Source organism: Neoarius graeffei, chromosome 1, assembly GCF_027579695.1.
Source record: "Neoarius graeffei isolate fNeoGra1 chromosome 1, fNeoGra1.pri, whole genome shotgun sequence".
NCBI lineage: Eukaryota > Metazoa > Chordata > Actinopteri > Siluriformes > Ariidae > Neoarius > Neoarius graeffei.
Genome location: NC_083569.1, coordinates 125,932,992 through 125,955,340, shown reverse-complemented (window position 1 = coordinate 125,955,340; position 22,349 = coordinate 125,932,992). Strand labels below are relative to the sequence as shown.

Sequence of the window (22,349 nt, the reverse complement as noted above, 5' to 3'; positions counted from 1 at the left end):
TAAGTTATATTATTGTAGGAACAGTCACAGTCCGTCTAGAAACTACGGATCCCATCAACCAACTTCCGCGATGACCTACGTCACGCCTGGGTGGGATTTCCTACGTCACATCCTCCCTGAAGCCATAAGTAACTAAGGCACACTTCCGTCTTCCTCTTTGGCTCTGTGGATCTCTTCACAGACATGAGACATCTGCTCATCAGAAAACCCTAGAAAAGACGTCTTTCTTGCAAGAAAAAGAGATTCAGTGCATTTTTCGCTTACCACTGGCCATGGTAAAGCTCCAGAATCGCATGATCTAACTCAGATTGAGTTACAACCGGTTTTTTATTTGTTCATTATAAGTAACGTTATGACTGCAGCCCAAAGCAGTTAATTAAAAGTTAGAAGTGACCGGATTCCTTCTGACTTAATCGCTGTGCACATTATTGAGCAGAGACTCTTCCTCACAAACGAAGAAGCGTCGGACCAAGAATTCTCTGCGCTTTCATGGGAAACGACCCACGAGTTTCTGTGAACTCCAGCCTCTTCAGGACATCCCCGCATCCTACACAGAGGCAAAATACTGGAAGTAAAACTGGCAATTTTGGGCAAAAAGACTAGTCTTAGGAATTAGCTTCATGAAGTAGTGTGAATTTAAACTCAGGAATGGTTTAATTGTGTACACTGTAGACATGCAGGGTGTTGAATTAATCATTGTTCTATTTGTTTTGATCTCTCAATTGTTAATAGATAGGCTTTTGCATGCTTTTGCTATCCTTTCTAACACTTTTAATTTCATCATTACACACATTTTGACCTCATCAAAATTTCAGTGGATTTAGGAATGTTATAAGCTAGTGAATTAGCAATCTGGGCTAACCCCCTTTATTCACCTCAAAAACATGTGGTGACCCCTCCCCCAACTCTCACACACACACTCTCCACACATGCTACCACACACACACACACACACAATACCTCACAGTTTTGCTGCTGACTTATTGAATGTATTCTAAACTACCATTACCCATTTTTATCATTGTTATAATAAATTCAATTAATTGTTAAACTGTGTCTGTGTTGCTTTTATATATTTTTGAAGTCATCCAATCTCAAAGAATTCCAAGGTGTATATGAGTTATGTAATACGGTAAGTGATACATTATTGCTGCATTGATATTGATCATAACAATTTGGAATATACCATAATTTAGCTGTTTGATAATTTACTATTAAGCACCAAAATTAAAGGTATTATTAATGAGACTGATTTAATGAGACTGATTTGAGACTGATTTCATGAGATTGATCACTTAAGACCAATTGCACCTACATTATTAACCTTACTTTTTCCCGTTATAAGTTAAACAGATGTTATATTAAACTTTGTCTTTTCAACATTTTGGAAATTGTTTGTGTTCATTGAGATATTGTTTAAAATGTTACTTTTCAAAGGGGGTGTACTCATTTTCTCTGAGCACTGTAGCCTCGCTCAGGAGCTATCTGCTGAAGGCTGCGCACTAGTTCTTGCAGTCGTCCTCTTGTAAACTGCTCCAAATGGTACAAGCAGTCTGCCTTTCCTGCCTTTTGCTCCATTCCTTGTTCAAAGGCTTTGATAAATGCCCTTTACTGGAGTGGATTCCTTTCAAATATGGGAATTTCTTGGGGTGGCAGGGACAATGTTCTGTTGTCATGCTAAAGATGCAGTTATGTCGTTTTGTCTGTGCATGATGGTAAGAAGGTGACTAGATGAATATTGACCACTTTGCTGATATGAGAATTGCCTCTGCTCACCCTCCATTGGTGCCATTGTTGGCTGGCGACAAATTTGTTATAATGTTTCCATAGTATTGGTTTCTTGATGTTGCTCATTGGGATTGTCCCACTGCTTTGAGGCAGCCTCAGACCACTGTTCCATTTCCTTTCTTTGCACATCTGGTAATTGTGGGTCATTAGATGGAAATGATCCCTTCATCACACTGATTTGTTTTGTTGGCTTCCAAAATCACAGATTGTATTCCTTCACTATAGGATTTAAGACGTTGATGGATTGCCATTTCTGTTTTTCCCTTTCGAGATAGGAGTTCATGCCATCTGAGGGTGCTTGAGAAGAACTTTACAGATCTGAGGCCTGCAATACAGCCAGTTTAGCTGTTGATGCAGCCAGTTCAGTCTCATCTCAGTTAATTCTATGATAAATTGGACATAAACATTATCCTTCACAATAAAAGGAAATATTTAAAAAAAAAAATCAGCATTTGCCCAGAAGACTTTAAGTTTATCAGTCTCGTCTCGTCTTCTTCCGCTTTATCCGGGACCGGGTCGCGGAGGCAGCAGTCTAAGCATGGAAGCCCAAACTTCCCTCTCCCCAGACACCTCGGTCAGCTCCTCGGGAAGAACACCGAGGCGTTCCCAGGCCAGCCGAGAGACATAGTCCCTCCAGTGTGTCCTGGGTCTTCCCCGGGGCCTACTCCCGGGGGGACATGCCTGGAACACCTCCCCAGGGAGGCGTCCAGGAGGCATCTGAAAAAGATGCCCGAGCCACCTCAGCTGGTTCCTCTCGATGTGGAGGAGCAGCGGCTCTACTCCGAGCTCCTCCCGAGTGACTGTGCTTCTCACCCTATCTCTAAGGGAGCGCCCAGCCACCCTGCGAAGGAAACTCATTTCGGCCGCTTGTATCCGCGATCTTGTTCTTTCGGTCATTACCCAAAGCTCATGACCATAGGTGAGAGTCGGAACATAGATCGACTGGTAAATTGAGAGCTTCGCCTTTTGGCTCAGCTCCTTCTTCACCACGACGGACTGGTAAAGCGACCGCATCACTGCGGAGGCTGCACCGATCCGCCTGTCGATCTTATGCTCCATCCTTCCCTCACTCGTGAACAAGATCCCGATATACTTAAACTCTTCCACTTGAGGCAGGACTTCTCCACCAACCTGGAGAGGGCAAGCCACCCTTTTCTGGTCGAGAACCATGGCCTCGGACTTGGAGGTGCTGATTCTCATCCCACCCACTTCACACTCGACTGCAAACCGCCCCAGTGCATGCTGAAGGTCCTGGTTTGAAGAAGCCAACAGGACAACATCATCCGCAAAAAGCAGAGATGAAATCCTGTGGTTCCCAAACAGGATTCCTTCCGGCTCCTGGCTGCGCCTAGAAATTCTGTCCATAAAAATTATGAACAGAACCAGTGACAAAGGGCAGCCCTGCCGGAGTCCAACATGCACTGGGAACAGGTCTGACTTACTGCCGGCAATGCGAACCAGACTCTTGCTCCGTTCGTACAGGGACCGGACAGCCCTTAGCAAAGAGCCCCGAACCCCATACTCCCGAAGCACCCCCCACAGAATACCACGGGGGACATGGTCGAATGCCTTCTCCAGATCCACAAAGCACATGTGGACTGGTTGGGCAAACTCCTATGAACCCTTGAGCACCCTATGAAGGGTATAGAGCTGGTCCAGTGTTCCGTGACCAGGACGAAAACCGCATTGTTCCTCCTGGATCCGAGATTCGACTATTGGTCGAATTCTCCTCTCCAGTACCCTAGAGTAAACTTTCCCCAGGAGGCTGAGAAGTGTGATTCCCCTATAATTGGAGCACACTCTCCGGTCCCCTTTCTTGAAAAGAGGGACCACCACCCCAGTCTGCCACTCCAGAGGCACTGTCCCCGACCGCCACACGATGTTGCAGAGGCGTGTCAACCAAGACAGCCCCACAACATCCAGAGACTTGAGATACCTCAGGGCGGATCTCATCCACCCCCAGTGCCTTGCCACCGAGGAGCTTGCAAACCACCTCAGTGACTTCAGCTTGGGTAATGGATGAGTCCACCTCTGAGTCATCAGCCTCAGTCTCCTCAATGGAAGACATGATGGTGGGATCGAGGAGATCCTCAAAGTATTCCTTCCACCGCCCGACAATGTCCCCAGTTGAGGTCAACAGCTCCCCACCCACACTGTAAACAGTGTTGGCAGAGTATTGCTTCCCCCTCCTGAGGTGCCGGACAGTTTGCCAGAATTTCTTTGAGGCCGACCGATAGTCCTTCTCCATGGCCTCCCCGAACTCCTCCCAGTTCCGAGTTTTTGCCTCCGCAACAGCCCGAGCTGCAGCACGCCTGGCCTGCCGATACCTGTCAGCTGCCTCAGGGGTCCTGGAAGTTAACATGGCCCGATAGGACTCCTCCTTCAGCTTGACGGCATCCCTTACCTCCGGTGTCCACCACCGGGTTCGGGGATTGCCACCACAACAGGCACCGGAGACCTTGCAGCCACAGCTCCGAACAGCTGCATCCACAATGGAGGTAGAGAACATGGTCCACTCAGACTCAATGTCCCCCAGCTCCCTCGGAAGCTGGGAAAAGCTCTCTCGGAGGTGGGAGTTAAAGACCTCCCCAACAGAGTGCTCGGCCAGACATTCCCAGCAGACCCTCACCATACATTTGGGCCTGCCAGGTCTGTCCAAGTTCCTCCTCCACCAGCGGATCCAACTCACCACCAGGTGGTGATCAGTTGACAGCTCAGCCCCTCTCTTCACCTGAGTTTATCAGTCATTCATTTATTTGCTTATTTATTAATATGTTTGTTTGTTTATTTTACTGAGACATGGTCAAGTCCCAGCATGAGACAAAGAATGCAAAGGAAGCCAGTATTAAATAGAAGGAACTTGGAATTTTGCATTCGTGATCTGCATCCAAGACCCTCCAATTTCCCTCTTCTGGTACATGGCTGAATAGGATTGCTCTTGGAAGGTGCATTTCCTGAAAGTCAAGTCAAGTTTATTTGTATAGCACTTTTAACAATAAACATTGTCGCAAAGCAGCTTTACAGAATTTGAACAACTTAAAATATGAGCTAATTTTATCCCTAATCTATCCCCAACAAGCACGCCTGTAGCGACGGTGGCAAGGAACAACTCCCTCAGACAACATGAGGAAGAAACCTCGAGAGGAACCAGACTCAAAAGGGAACCCATCCTCATTTGGACAACAACAGAAAACATGACAATAACATTAACAGTCCGAACATAAAGTCAGCTTTGTTGATGCTATAAACCCCCTACCAATGGAAACCTGAGTGCAAAACCGTTCACAACAACCACAGTCCCAAAGTCAGCAAGTCAACTGCAGTCAGCAAGTCAACTGCAGTCCCCAGCCACAAAAGCACCACTGCAAGAGTCCAGAGTGTCCTCCAGGTGAGACCCCCAACTGTCCACATGGGGCCGCCCTCCACAGGAGCGATGCGATGAGACTCCAACCAGACACAGGGCACCAGGATGGATCAGGTAGGTCCAACGAGCAGAAGAGGTTCAGCATCTCAATCCCAGGACCGACATGTAACTCAGAGGGACAGATTTGGGGGGGGGACTGAGAGGAAAACACAGGTTGTTGGGTATGCCCAATGTCACCTGAATAAGTAGGAACAGTATACATATTGCACTGAGTACAAGCAGGGACTCCGGCAACTAACTATGAAAGCATAACTAAAAGGGGAGAGCCAGAAGATAACATAGGCATGAGGGAGTACCAGAACATAAAGCAGCCAGCCACTACACCGTCAACAAACTCAAGTGAGCAAGCGAGTGGGGACTGACAGCATCCATACATCCCAGTTTACCAAAACACTCTATGTCTGAGGACCCTCCAGATCTACACCTTTACCTCATAAACACCATTAACAAAAGGCTTGACTAAACAGATATGTTTTCAGCCTAGACTTAAACACTGAGACTGTGTCTGATTCCTGAACACTACTTGGAAGGCTATTCCATAACAGTGGGGCTTTGTCAGAAAAAACTCTGCCCCTTGATGTAGCCTTCACTATACGAGGTACCAGCAGATAGCCTGCACCTTTTGATCTAAGTAGGCGGCGCGGGTCATAGAGGAGCAGAAGTTCACTCAGGTACTGTGATGTGAGACCATTCAGTGCTTTAAAGGTCAATAGTAGTACGTTATAATCAATACGAAATTTGATTGGGAGCCAATGCAGTGTGGATAAGACAGGGGTGATGGGGTCATATTTTCTAGTTCTAGTAAGGACTCTTACTGCTGCATTTTGAACTAACTGGAGCTTGTTTATGCACATATTGGAACATTCAGACAGTAAGGTATTACAACAATCCAACCTGGAGGTAACAAAAGCATGAACTAGTTTTTTCCGTGTCATGTAGTGACATTAAATTTCTTATCTTAGCAATATTTCTGAGATGAAACAAAGCTATCCGGGTAATGTTATCAATGTGAGTTTCGAATGAAAGACTGGGGTCAATAACTCCGGGGTCTTTTACTGCTGCATGTGAAGAAACAGAAAGGCCATCCAGAGTTACTGTGTAATCAGGAAACTTACTACTAGCTGCATGTGGTCTGAGTACAAGTACTTCTGTCTTGTCAGAGTTAAGCAGAAGGAAGTTAATAAGCATCCAGTGTCTAATGTCCTTCACACATTCCTCAATTCTATAAAGCTGGTGTCTCTCATCAGGTTTTGCAGAAACATACAACTGTGTGTCATCAGCATAACAGTGGAAACTAATACAATGTTTATGAATAATATTACCCAGAGGTAACATATATAAAGAAAAAAGCAGTGGACCCAAGACAGAACCTTGTGGAATACCAAACTTTACCTCAGTACATCTAGAAACATCACCATTTACATCAACATACTGATAGCGATCAGTTAAATAAGAGCTGAGCCAGGAGAGGGCCGTTCCCTTAACTCCCACAACATTTTCTAGTCTATCCAGAAGAATGGAATGATCAATGGTATCAAATGCTGCACTGAGGTCAAGCAACACAAGCAGCGAGACACAGCCCTGATCAGACGCCAACAGTAGGTCGTTTACTACTTTAACCAGAGCTGTCTCTGTGCTATGATGAGGTCTAAATCCTGACTGACCCATATGAAAAGGATATAGTAAAATCCTAAACAACTTTTACATGTTTTACATGGACAGAATGTATATGAATTTACCACTGTCTTAAAAGAAAATCCTTGTATGCCATGTATGATTTACTCCTGAAAGTGGCCCCTTTTGGTGTTTCCTCATACATAGTTATTTGCTGAAACGAGTGTAAATTAAGTAAAAATTTTGTATTGCATTAACAGATAACATGTATGGCAAATTACTTTCTTTTCATATAATGTTTATAGGTCTTTTAGTGTCTTTAGTATGTCTTTTATATTAGAAGTCATAGAAATATACAGGTTAAATTTTGTTGTCTGAATTGTGAATGCATCATAAAGGTATAATATGTTGGCTTTCTATGTTTTTTATATGTTAACCTACTATTATTAGGTATAACTAGTATAATTAAAGCACAAATTGTGCATGGCATTAACAGAAAATGTGTATGACAAAATATTTTCTTTGTATGCTTCATATAATGTTTATAGTTCTTAATTCTATTTTTTAGATTCAAATATATATGTCTTTTATATTAAAATTAATACAAATAAATATGTTTTGGTTTGAATTGTAGATGTATCATAAAGATGTTATATATTGGCTTTCTAACTTTTTTTATATGTCAACTTTCTATTAATATAAAAAAAAACCTGATTATTTATAAAACTTTTATAGGTTAGTCTAGGTTTTTTATATGAAAATAAATTTCCCTCAATGTAAGTAAAACACACTTTTTTGCAATGAATTGTTGAAGGTTTATCTATGTTTTTTTATATTTCAACCAAATATTGTTAATGTAAGAAAAACACAGAATTTTTCCATGAAATAACCAGTTTATTCAACAAAACAATATATAAAAAAGAAAAGGAGCAGACTTGGGGTGGATTACGGTAATAATGAACAAAATAAAAAATAAATGCTTAGAAAAACCCTTTAAACATAAAAAACATACATAAACATAAAAAATATCAAAAATTCTGCCATACTAAGTAACATAAACCATGCCCTCCCTCCACATTTAAAGTGTAAGTTCACTATTTTTTACATAAAGCCCTGTTTTTAGGTAGTCTGGGATGAAATAAGGTGGTTCTGAACAAAATTTGAACATTTGCTGCTGAGCCGAGCCCTTACATCGATTCCAATGGGCACTCGAACAATCACTCCTACAGGGATGTGATTTGGGGCTGGTGAAATTATCTGAAAATTTTAGCCGGGGGGCTGGGGGCCGCAGGCCCCCAGCTGGTCCAGGGCAGCGGCCTGGTGGGGGGACAAGGGGGGGAAGCCCGGTTTTCTGACTTAAAATTTGTACTAAAATGGCAAGCAAACACAAGAAAAAACTTGTCATGATTAACAAATTCAAGCCAATTTAATGGTCAACATGCAACTCTGACACACACACACTCTTGCTCGCTCGCTCGCACACACACACACACACACACACACACACACACACTCTCGCTCGCTCGCTCACACACACACACACACACACACACACACCCCAAAGAACCAGCGCGAGCAGGGCCCACTAGCCCCGCGCCTTGTGACGTAATTCGCCCCGAGGCGAGCTGCGGTTTTTCTCCAACCATTCCCAGCGGAACTTTTTTTTCATTATTCTGTCGATTTCTTTAACTCGATTTGCATCTTTACGCTCGATCACGGAGGCTGCCATCTTTCAACTCTTTGTTTGAAGCGAGCTTACGTACAGCTATCTAACAAGCGCGTTCATTGGTTGTTACAGAGCGATGAGCCAATCACGTACCTCGTTTCATCTCATTGACGTAATTACGTCATTTACGCAATTACGTCATTGAGATAAAACGAGGTACGTGATTGGCTCATCGCTCTGTAACAACCAATGAACACGCTTGTTAGATAGCTGTACGTAAGCTCGCTTCAAACAAAGAGTTGAAAGATGGCAGCCTCCGTGATCGAGCGTAAAGATGCAAATCCGAGGCTGCCATCTTTCAAACAAAGTCGGAACGAATAGGATACGAATGTGGATGAGGGAAAAATCGGAAAAAAATTTCTTCAAGTTTTGAGGTGAAAAAAGCGGAATTCCGCGAATTCGCGGAAAAATCACATCCCTGCTCCTAAAATGGCATTAAACTTTCGTTCACAAAGACATGAAACTTACCTTTGTGGTCAGTGGTGGACAGCCATAAAATGACTCAAAAATCACTGCAAAATATAATTTCTAATAGTGTTTGTCAGACATATTCTTCTGTTTAATAGTAGACATCCGGCCAGTACACAGAAACCTAAACAGAAGAATATGTCTGGCAAATACTGATATAAATCATATTAATAAAAACTCATTGCTGTAAATGATGAAATTAATGACTTGTTAATTGTGTAATTGAGTTGTAATTGAGATGATACAGTAGTACATGCATTAAGGGAAAATGTGCATAAAGTTTCACATCACTTCAATAAAGTGACATCACCTCACTTGGTTTTTTTTTTTTGGAAAACCAAAAATGTGTATGGCGGCTTTCTTTAAGTTGGTGGTATACAGGGCCGTAACTACCATTGAGGACACCGAGGTCATGTCCTCGGCATTTTTTTCCCACGGTATTTTTTTTTTCACTCAGAAATGTGAAATTAATATATGATGAAAATCGTTCTGACTTTGATCGGTGGAAAATTCTAAATTCAGCTTGCATCCCCCTGTTCTCATTTGTTTGTCTAAAAATAAAGTCCACATAATCATTTTTAAACGAAGCTGAAATATTCGACATTGGAAACATTTCATATTAGGCAGCCTCGCGATAGTCAGCTAAGCACCACGGGATACACAAGAGTTGAGAAGTGTTCTCATCAAGGTCCGACTCCGCAGCCAGTCAGTTTGTCAATTAGTCGTGGAATCAGAAAATTGACATAAGATGAAGAAATCTACTACACTAAAACAAACCAAACTCAGCTCTGGAAAGTCAACAAGTGAGAGAAAAAGAAAGAGGGAAGAAGGTGAGTTAATTTTGTCAGTCACTGACAGTTATGTGCCGGAATGCTTATGATCATTAACAGTGCAATTTTAATTAGCATTTCAAGCAACAACAGTCGAAGCCACTTAGCCCATGTTTACATTAGACTGTATCAGCGGATCATCAGATTAACGTTTTTAAAACGATTAGCGTGCACACAGCAACACCAATACACGATTTGTGTGCACACAGCAACACCAATACACGGATACGCTCGGCTCCGCAGGCATCCTGCGCTCCAAATCACTCCTCCCTGAACAGCGAGTGCCCTCTGGAGGGTGCGCACTCTGGCCCTGCGCAGCTCACACAGCGCGCGAGTGAAGTGCACGAGCCACGATTCGGGACTGAGCCGCTGTGTGTGTGATCCCAGCGCATATCACTTACCACTTGCAAGTGGAAGGATGGCAAGCCTAAAGACAATCATAACTACACAATGGGCAGTATTTGCATCAGTATTTGCAGTATTTTCATACTTTTATACTCTTTAATGAAAGGTGATATAAGGCGGAAGTCCGCGCCGTTTTTCAGCAGTCGCGTCACATGACCAACGCCAACGAATCAGGAAGGTGGATGTCACAGTGACGTTGTCCAATGACGATGCCAGCTAGAGCTCAGCACAGCGTATCCGCGTATCTCAATGTTTACACAGCACCGGAGATGACACGATCTAGATTGAATACGTGGACCCTGGCGGATTCCCGTTTCCAGGCGTTTCCAGGCGGTTTAATGTAAACGGACAGTGCATCCGTGAAGAAAATGAGACAGATACAGTCTAAGGCTACGTTTACATTAGACCGTATCTGTCTCGTTTTCTTCGCGGATGCACTGTCCGTTTACATTAAACCGCCTGGAAACGCCGGGAAACGGGAATCCGCCAGCGTCCACGTATTCAATCCAGATCGTGTCAGCTCCGGTGCTGTGTAAACATTGAGAATACGCGGATACGCTGTGCTGAGCTCTAGCTGGCGTCTCATTGGACAACGTCACTGTGACATCCACCTTCCTGATTCACTGGCGTTGGTCATGTGACGCGACTGCTGAAAAACGGCGCGGACTTCCGCCTTGTATCACCTTTCATTAAAGAGTATAAAAGTATGAAAATACTGATGCAAATACTGCCCATTGTGTAGTTATGATTGTCTTTAGGCTTGCCATCCTTCTACTTGCAAGTGGTAAGTGATATGCGCTGGGATCACACACACAGCGGCTCAGTCCCGAATCACAGCTAGTGCACTTCACTCGCGCGCTCTGTGAGCTGCGCAGGGCCGGAGTGCGCACCCTCCAGAGGGCACTCGCTGTTCAGGGCGGAGTGATTTGGAGCGCAGGATGCCTGCGGAGCTGAGTGTATCCGTGTATTGGTGTTGCTGTGTGCACACTAATCGTTTTAAAAACGTTAATCTGATGATCCGCTGATACGGTCTAATGCTGGGGTGCCATGGTAACGGCCCGCGGGCCGGATACGGCCCGATTGGTCATCGCATCCGGCCCGGTGGTTCATGAGACTTTTTTTTTTTTAATAATAAATTAATAAAAATCGAATGTTGTGTTTTTTTTCGTAATGATTTTAAATCTAATGTTTCAATTTGATTCCATTTTCGTGTAATCCATCGGTTCGTTTTTAGCTGCTCTCTGCAGCACGCGCAGGTGCAATGACCCGGATTTAATGTAGAGTAGGCTAGTTGTTGCTCGTTCACAAGCAACAACAGTCTAAAAAGAGAAAAGTTGATTCTGAGGGTCGCATCTTTCAGGAAAAATGGAGAGAGAAATACTTTTTCTGGGAAGTAGGGGGAAAACCTGTTTGTCTGATTTGTTCGCAACAAGTGGCTGTACCGAAGGAATACAATGTCAAAAGACATTACGAGACCCACGCCGACAAATACAGCCAATTCACCGGGCAACGCAGGACTGAAAAGCTAAATGAGCTTGCCTCAAACCTTCAAAAACAGCAAGCAGCTTTCTCAAAGTCTCGAGAGACACATGAAGGTTTGTTTTAATATCATACATCATCTTCAGTTCTCTAATTTTAAATGCGGCTGTTTTCAAAGAGGGGTGTCTCAATATCTTTGTTGTACATTTTATTTCGTGTTCGGGGCAGTGAAGGCGAGCTACATCATCGCGTGGGAGATCGCAAAAAAGTGTCCAAGCCATTTTCGGAGGGTGCATCATCAAGGATAAATACGCATCTGTTGGAATCCAATCTTTCTATCAGTCATTGCCACCAGAGTACCCAATTATCACGGCCTTTGCCGGTAAAATACTCTGTATGTTCGGGACAACATATTTATGTGAACAGGCATTTTCAGTAATGAATATTAATAAATCGAAACTGCGTAGTCGTCTGACCCATGGACATCTCAACGATGTCATGAAAATAGCAACTGCCCAGAGTCTGTCCCCCAATGTCGACAAGCTGGTAAAAAGTAAAAGACTTCTGGCTTCCACATATAAAATGTAGCTGGTATTTCTCCCCCATGTTGCTGTGTGCTTGAGGGGGAATAAACAGGATGGGTGTGTGGAAATATATGTGGGACTTGACCAGCAAAGTTAATGTGCCATCTGTAGTTTGTTTTTATTGGTATGTTCAGTCATATTTGGCTCTTTTAAACTAATGCTACTGGATATTTAGTCACTTGACCTATTGGTGGAATTATTTACCCTGGCACTTCTTTCTTTTGACTCGTTTAGGCCTACTTGCCAATCGTTTTAATTGGCCTAATTAGGCCTATGCATTATGTTTTTGATGTGCAAGATCAATAAAATCTGATCTAAGTCATTTACAGTTTACACTTGTGTTATTTGTGTCTTAGTCCATTTCTGTAGCATTTTTTTTTTATAAATGTAGGCTACTTGCATGCTTAGACTGTCACATTTTCAGAGGGTAAATTGCTTTTGTCTGCCATGTTATTGTGCGCCTCATTTTGAGGCTATAGCTTTACAATTCCTTTTGGGCGTATAGGCCTTCAAAAATCATATAAAATAATGTCCTTTTGTTGAGTTAGTGTCTGGTCTTTTCAGGCCAAAAGTGTAATTCGGCCCCCAAGGTCCCACTTGAAAAAAATCTGGCCCCCTTACCAATTTCACCCTGGCACCCCTGGTCTAATGTAAACATGGGCTAATGTAAACTTGGCCGCTAGATAGGATTTTCGTTTTCCAGGCGGCACAAACTCCTTTATTCTCTCTCGTTTCGATTTGATTTGGTGCGTTTCAGATCAGAAAAGGCTGGACAGTCGTGACCTGTTGTTTATGAAGTTATTGGGTACTGACGAGACTTGAGCTATTTTGCTAACTTACCAGACTATAGGCTAACGTGAACCCAAGACACTATTGTTTTGATCATTGGTTGTATTTTCGAACGGAAATGAAAACGGGTAGCAAACTTATGTTCACATTTTATTTACAACATGATGTACTACCTCTGACTGCTTTCTGTCAATCATGAAGAGCCCAGCCGCGTTCACAGCTCCTCCTCCAATCACCAGCTGGAGATGAGCCTCCTCTCGGGAAGTCTTGTCCCGCCCCTCTTATTGACTCCCATCTCCAGTGAGGCTCAGTCTCTGAATGGAGCGTTTTAGTCGGTTTTGTCCAATAACCGTCTAGTATTTTGCTATTGAAAAGGGCAGATATTTTTTAAAAAGCAACTGAAGTCCATTCAGGCTCAGCTAGATTGCGTTGTCACTCTCACTCACTCAAACTCTCTCTCTCACTCACTCTCACTCACTCACTCACTCTCACTCACTCACACTCCATCACTCACTCACACTCTCTCTCTCACTCACACTCCATCACTCACTCACACTCTCTCTCTCACTCACTCTCACTCACTCACACTCCATCACTCACTCACACTCTCTCTCTCACTCACTCTCACTCACTCACACTCCATCACTCACTCACACTCTCTCACTCACTCTCACTCACTCACACTCCATCACTCACTCACACTCTCTCTCTCACTCACTCTCACTCACTCACACTCCATCACTCACTCACTCACTCACTCACACTCTCACTCACTCACTCACTCACTCACTCACTCACTCACTCACTCACTCACTCACTCACTCACTCACACTCCATCACTCACTCACACTCCATCACTCACTCACACTCTCTCACTCTCACTCACTCTCACTCACTCACACTCCATCACTCACTCACACTCTCTCTCTCACTCACTCTCACTCACTCACACTCCATCACTCACTCACACTCTCTCACACTCACTCACTCACTCACTCACTCACTCACTCACGCGCACACACACACACAAAATACTTTTGTGATCGTGCAGTTTTGAAATTGTTAAAATAAACATGTTCACCTACATGTTCATCTTGTTGGGCTTGTGATTTTGACTCGTTTCCAAAATGTATGAAAAGTCACCATATTAGGACATTTTTTTTTGGCAAATAAGATGTATCGCAATGTTTGACCTCGGTATTTGAAAAATCCTGGTTACGGCCCTGGTGGTATATATCCACCTATGCAAGCTCTCTCCTCTTAACTTACTCCTAGTTACACACACACACACACACACACACACACACACACACAGACAGTGATAGGCCAATTCATAGAAATCAGTTTAAGTAGAACTGCGTCATTTCATTTGTTCCCCTATGTTTATTTGGTAAGGATGAACTTTATCTGACATTTGTGAGGATATCCTATGAGGGACTGGTGTCATATACAGATTTAGCAGTTTGCAAAGTTTTATATGTTTCATGTTACACATATTTACCAAAAAATGTATATCTGTTTTCACTGCCATGTAAAATCTTTTAGAATTCATGTAAAATGTGTAAAAGTTATGTATGATTTTACTACATCCTTTCCATATGGGGATACATTTCATGGATGTTATTCCTATGTAAATATGAGCATAACTGCTGTGCCACAGCTTTTTCAAGGATCTTGGAGATAAAGGGGAGGTTAGATATTGGCCTATAATTGGACAGCTGACAGGGATCAAGGTCAGGTTTTTTAATCAGGGGTTTGATAACTGCTAGTTTAAAGGATTTGGGTACATAGTCAATCCTAAGAGAATAATTTATTATTTTTAGAAGCAGTTCAATTACTTCAGGTATTATCTGTTTGAATAGACGTGTAGGTAAGGGATCTAGTACGCAAGTTGAGGCTTTTGATGCTGAGATTAATGAAAGTAATTCAGTTTCTTTTAGGGGAGTAAAACGTTCTAATTGCTGATCTGATACAGTTTTAATGTAGGAAAATGGTGGCACTTAGCTCTGGGGACTCTGGGGCATACAGCAGAGCCAGGGCTGCACTGAGGAAAGGTATCAATACTGCCAACCAACAACATAGGAGGCATATTGAAGCCTGTTTCAACAACTCTATAAATGCCAGGCAGGTATGGGAGGGCATCAGGGCCATCACGGACTACAAGAGCAAAGCAACAGTAACATCTTCCTCAGCTGATGCCACCTTAGCTGAGGATTTTAAACTATTTTTATGCCTACTTTGACAGGGAAAACATAGACCCAGTGCTGCCCCCCCCCCTTCCTCTGACCCTGCTCCAGTCTTGAGCTCTCATGAGGTGAGACCTGTCCTCCACAGCATCAACACCAGAAAAGCAGCCAGACCGGATGGTGTGCTGGGCCACGTGCTGAAAGATTGTGCTGTGGAGCTAACAGATGTATTCACCTCCATTTACAATACATTGCTGTCCACTTCATGGGTCCCCGCCTGCTTTAAGGCAGCTACAATAGTTCCCATCCCCAAGCAGTCAAATGTCACATGTCTGAATGACTACAGACCTGTGGCACTCACCTCCATTCCTGCCAAATGCCTTGAGAGACTGGTCATCAAACACATTAAAGGTGCAATACCACCAACACTTGACCCATACCAATTTGCATACAAACAGAACAGGTCAACTGAGGATGCTATTGCCATCATGCTTCATTCACTATTGGAGCATCTCGAGCAGAACAACACCTATGTGAGGCTCCTCTTTGTCGATTTCAGCTCGGCCTTTAATACAATCCGGCCCTTCACGCTCCAAGCCAAACTACACCATCTTGGATTGAACATCTCACTGTGCAATTGGATTGTGGACTTTCTGACAAACTGAACACAGAATGTGAGAGTAAACAAGCACACTTCCTCCACCCTTTCAATCAATACTGGGGCCCCCCAAAGGTGTGTGCTTAGCCCTCTGCTCTACACCCTGTTCACACAAGACTGCTCTGCTTCTTCTCTTTCCAATCTCATTGTTAAATTCGCTGATGACACCACAGGGCTCAGACTTCTCAACAACAATAAAGAGACGGATTACAGGGCTGAAGTGCAACATCTAGCGTCATGATGTGTGGGTAATAATCTCATACTGAACATCAAGAAGACCAAGGAGATGATTGTGGACCCCCGCAAGAAGAGACACAACAACCACCCTCCACTCTTTATTGACAATGAGGCAGTAGAGAGGGTGATGTACTTCAAATTCTTGGGAGTGACCATCACTGAGGACCTGTCCTAGGGCATCAACACCACCTCAGCGGTAGGAAAGGCCCAGCAACAGCTCTACTGCCTGAGGCAACTGAAGAATGCCGGGATCCAGAAACAGCTGATGGTGAACTTTTACAACTGTGCCATCAGCAGTGTTCTGACGTATGGTTTCCTTGTGTGATTCTCCAGCTGCACTAAGGCCGAACAGCAGGCACTCTAGTGGGTGGTAAAAACAGCGGGTAAAATCATGGGGACCACTCTACCAGAGATCAGTACCATCTACACTTCCTGCTGTCTGAAGAGAGTGTGTATCATCTTCCGTGACCAACACCACCCGGCCCATCACCTGTTCCTCCTGCTGCCCTCAGGCAGAAGGTACAGGGCCTTACCAGCCAGAACAACCAGAATGGCCCAAAGCCTGTACCCTCAGGCAGTGAGGCTGCTGAACAGTGCCCCACTCCCCTCTCTCCCCTCCTCCCATGGACAGTAGACCACACCTTGCACTACAATAACTGTGAACTGGACTCTGCATTGCTGCAACATTACATTAACTCCATATCTGACCATGCTCTCTGTTTTTGGTGCCCCTGTTCTTGATCTGTTTTCTGATATACCTCTTGCTGCTACGACTATGACTGTTTACATTTCGTGCCTGCACTGGACTCTATTTATAATGGGTATTATGGGACTTTGCACTACTATGCACTTTTTACATTATGCACTTTTACACCTACTATGTATGGCTGGGTTGCTCCAACGGAATTTCATTGTTATTTATGACAATGACAATAAAAAAGTGATTGATTGATTGATTGATTGATTGATTGATTGATTGATTGATTGATATTGTTAACTACAGGGTCACTTACATTGTCTGACCTTAAATTACTAGTTTGAAATTTTTGTTAGATATTCTCCATTTTGTCATTAAAAAAAATTCATGAAATCGTTGCTACTACATACTACAGGTGTGCATGTGTCTATAGTGGATGAGTTATGCAGGGGCTGACAGTGACCCAATCAAAGTTGATAACTCTTGGAGATCATTTATAAAGCTCTGTGCAGTAGTTGACGTGAATGTATGTTTAATACAGTAGCGTGGTGAAGTGCATATATTATTACTCATAGTTTGAATGAGATGAGATAATGATCTGAGATAACTTCAGACTGTGGAAATATGACTATATTTTCTATGTTTAACCCGAATGTTAGTATTAGATCGAGGGCGTGACCACCATTATGGGTCGGTCCTATGACATTCTGATTAATCCCTACTGAATCTAAAATGGTCACAAACACTGTTTTCAAAGGGTCTTCTGGGTTATCGAAGTGAATATTAAAATCTCCGACAACTAAAGCTTTGTCTAAGGAAATAACCAGATCAGAGATAAAATCTGCAAATTCAGAAAGAAACTCAGAATATGGCCCCGGGGGCCTGTAAATAATAAGTAATGGAATTAAGTGGGTAGACTTATTTTTCGAGGCTACATACATTATATGAGTATGAAGAACTTCAAATGTATTGAATTTATAACCAGGTTTTTGTGTTACACCTAGACATGGGTGTAGAGGACATAGGGGACATATCCCCCGCACTTCCCGTATTTGTGCCGTCTGTCCCCCGCATTTTTTACAGCCATTACAACCACTCAATTCATTTTTAACATGTGGAAACGTGTTTTTCCGAGCCGCCTCTAAACGCATCATGAGCAGGTGGAGCTAAGGCAGCAAACAAACACCGCTGTCATGTGTGATCAGAGACACTTTAGAAAATATTGTATGAGTATCTTTGGTGTGATTCAGATCTGGGCAGCACTTCTGTATGTTCAGCAAACCAGCCAAGAGGCTAAAGACTTTAGATATTTTTTTCCAAACAAACCATGTAAGTTGAGTAATGCTGTTGAATGTAGATAATGTTTAGCTAAAAGATGACAAATAGATGTCAATTTAGTTAGTTAAGCTAGCTAGCTAACTTAGAGGTGGTAGTAACTAGTTACATTTACTCCGTTACATTTACTTGAGTAACTTCTTAGATAAATTGTACTCTTAAGAGTTGTTTTGTTGCAAAATACGTTTTACTTTTACTTGAGTAATATTATTCTAAAGTAACAATACTCTTACTTGAGTAATGTTACTATTTTGGCTACTCTAAGATTACTCACTTCTGGGTAGAAAATAAGAAAAATGTATTTGTGTTCCTTTGACTGTTATTTTTGTAAAGGTTTAATTTATTTTTGTGGTAGTTAAAGTTTAAAGTACATGAATTTGCTGATTAGTATTACTGTATTCCTAATTCTATTTCAAAATGTTGCTTTCCACATATTTTTTAATCTTTATTGCCACAATAGAAAGAGCAGGGTGAGAGAGGAGACAGTGGACCAGAGGCCAACAGGGAGGATTATGCAGGGTCACAGGTGAGAAGAGAATATAACTAGCTATGTCACTACTACTATTCTTAATTCTATTTATAAAATTTTACTTTCTAGATTTATAGATTTTGACTTTAGATTTTGATATATCATTTTAAAGAACTAAAGTCGGTTCCCTGATGCTGTGCTGTTTGTGGTAATGTGGTTCTTTAGCTGCTAAGGAGAGGTGCAATTGAATGTGAGAGGATGATAAATCACACAATAGACCTCTGAATAATTTGTCCCCTCACCTCTAAAATGATGGCTACACCCCTGCACCTAGATAATCATTATAAATAACCACAACGCCTCCTCCTCTGCCAGTTAGACGAGGCTGGTGTATATAACTGTATCCAGGAGGACTCGCTTCATTTAATGCTATATATTGATTTGGCTTAATCCATGTTTCAGTTAAACAAAGTACATTAAACTTCTGATCAGTAATGAGTTCATTAACCATTAGCATTTTAGATGTAAGAGATCTAATATTTAATAGCCCCACCTTTAGATCAAAGGTGCAGGCAGCAGCTGTACAGTCAGTATGATCTAATTTTATATTGATAAGGTTACTGGAACAAACTCTCTGAAAATGTCTACCTTTTTGTTGAGCTCAGGGAACAGACAGTCTCAATGTAGTGGACCCTGAGTGATGACTCTGTGCAGCTAGCAGACAGTCAGTTTAGCCTGTTCGTCTGCTCCCTGGCCTTGGCTCTGGATTGTCAGAAATTAACTAGGCCTGTTCTGAGACTATGACCTATGCTGCAGGAAATGAGAGTAGCACCTTCCTGAGTGGGATGGATACCATCCCGCCCTAACAGGCCAGCAGTGCCCTCAAAATTAGCCCAATTATCTATAAAGCCCACACTGTTTTCAGAGCACCACCTGGACAGCCAGCAGTTCAGTGACCATAACCTGCTGTAAGCTATATATATAGCTATATCGCATTGGGATGGGGCCAGAGCATACTACAGCATCGGACATCGCCTTTGCTAATTTAAACACCTCTACAAAGTTACTCTTAGTAACCTCAGACTGACGAAGGCATATATCATTAGCTCCTGCATGGATAACTATCTTTGAGAATCTGTGCTTACCTAGGACCCTAAGATTACCTGCTATGTCCGGCGCCCTGGCTCCCGGTATACACCTGACTAAAGCTGCTGGTGCCCCTAAAGGCTGAGCTAATTTCACGTGCCGTATGATAGAGTCCCCTATAACCAGAGCTCTTTCAGGTTTCTCAGTGGGTGCATCACTAAGGAGAGCAAACCTGTTCGGCACATGACGTGGAGAGGAGTGGTGCTCCTGTGGGTGAGCCTCAGCAGTAGCTTTGGCTCTACGCTTATGCCGCTGAGCCGTCACCCATTCGCCCCACTGTAAGGGCTCTAATGCCAGAGTTGGGGGATTACTAACTCCACCTAGGGCATCCAGACTTTCCCCTACAGAAGCTACACTGTTCTCATGCTCACTGGCCTTCTCTAAAGCCTGGACACGCACTTCTAGCACTGTAATCTTCTCTGTCAGAGAGCTAACTAATCTGCACTTATCACAAATAAAGCTAATAAAGCTATCGCTAGCGACGGAGGAAGAATGACTAAACTTCCTGCACTCAGCACACTGTACAGGCTGAAGGTGTGCCATGATGAAAAGATTCGCGTACCTTAATCGAAGATCTGTCAATATTAAAGCAGATCTGATGTGGATGGCCTCCACTTGTGGTCTTTACACAGGAGGAGAAAAAGAAAGCTTCTGGTCTCGGCATTCTTCCGAAAAAAAGGAAAAAGGAAAACAAAAGTGGAAAGTACAAAAAGGAAAGCGACAGTACAATAAAAATGAAGATTATACTGGAAAATTATTTGTAGAAAAAAAAGAAAATGAAAAAAAGATTAGTAATTAATGCCAACGCTCGCGGGAAAAAAATGGACTCATCCCAAACAACTCAGGAACCAGGAAGTGCGTAGCAACTCAACCAGGAAGTCCGCTATCCGCTGAAATAATAATAGAAATAATAAATAATAGAAATACTACAGACAAACTCTTTAGAATTTTCTATATTTCTGCATAAATATGACCCAAAACATCATCAGATTTTCATACAAGTCCTAAAAGTAGATAAAGAGAACCCAGTTAAACAAATGAGATAAAAATATTATACTTGGTCATTTATTTATTGAGGAAAATGATCCAATATTACATATCTGTGAGTGGCAAAATGTATCTGAACCTTTGATTTCAGTAGATGCATTTTTTTAGGCTTGCTTTTAATCAATAGGTTTTTAAAATAAATTTACTTATTTTTTATTTAGCTATTAGCCTTTTTAATTAGTTATTGAATTTTTTACTAGTTTGTGATTGTTAAAGTGCTTAGAGAATATTTGTATAGGCGCTAAATAAATTTTATTATTTTAATTTTTGGTAAAACTATAGATAATTAAAAAAAACATAAAATTCATATCAGGTTGCTGGTCACCTTCCTTATGTAAGGATCTAAGGACATATAGACACTTGTTTGCTTCTATGAGTTTTCCCTTAATATGCTCTTTAAATTTATTATTACTCTGAAAAGTTACTCTTAGTATTTTAAAGTGCATATCCTAGACCAATTTTGTTTTGTTTTTAATATATATGAAAGTATTTCCCTTTACACACTCATCCAGAAGGGTAATTTTGCACAAGGCCATCTGTCGACAGCAGAAAAAAAATAACGTCTGGAAAAATCCCAAGGGAGTCTGGAGCCAGAATCGTGATGTCACCTGTGGAAGCGCCAGCAGGCTGCAAGAACTTGCACAGTTTCAGTGCACAGCCTGTGTAGACCAAGCGCTCCCATTTCTCTCTCGTTGTCCGGTTTTTTGGGAAATGCGGAGTACTAATCCCCTCAAGATTGGTGTTGCTACACCCTCCTACGATACATCTGTTGACCATTTTAATAATTACATAACATTGAAGAAATTTGCAAATTTGCTCATAAACAAACCAGCGCTGACGTAGGATTCAGAGGGAGGCGTCCCACATGCGACGTCACCAAAATCAATGTTTGGCAGGAAATCCAAATGGCAAGTTTTTTCAGAGGCGGACCAATTCGCCTCAAATGGCTTGATTTCAACTGAATTTTTCTGGTATTGCGCAAGGTAAAAAAAAATTGCAGAGAATGCAGAATGTTACAGATATTTGACCAAAGTTTAACATAAAATAGGAGAATTACATTGATCTTGCTCCTGAATTTACCAATGATATGCCCTTTAAGCTTCTCTACTTGCTTTATGCTACAATTTGAATTCATATCTCCCTTAGTTTTCTGATAAATAACTAATTAATTACTTTTATTAATATTGTAGGGCAGGCAATTGTCCCTAAACCAAACAAAATATTGTTCAACAACTTCTTTACATATCTGCTCATTAGTATTAGCATTCTTGCTCTTGCATACCTTAACTTGGATGGTAATATCATCCACATATTTAACTACATGACTCAGTTCATTTTCAACAATATCAAGATCGTTAATAATAATAACTTCAACTTGTACAGTGCCTTTCTCACACCCAAGGCCACTTTACAATTACAAAAAAAAAGCACAAAAAGAGGCTTAGGATGTAATTCCAGTGGCATTGC

The 22,349-nt window shown here is 42.2% G+C and overlaps 1 protein-coding gene across 1 annotated transcript in view; it reads left to right on the top strand.

Annotated features, from left to right (window-relative positions):
• Positions 1-22,349, top strand: part of LOC132883301 (histone-lysine N-methyltransferase PRDM9-like) — a 322,553-nt gene that overhangs the window by 101,569 nt on the left and 198,635 nt on the right. The gene's annotated exons all lie outside the window — the stretch shown is intronic.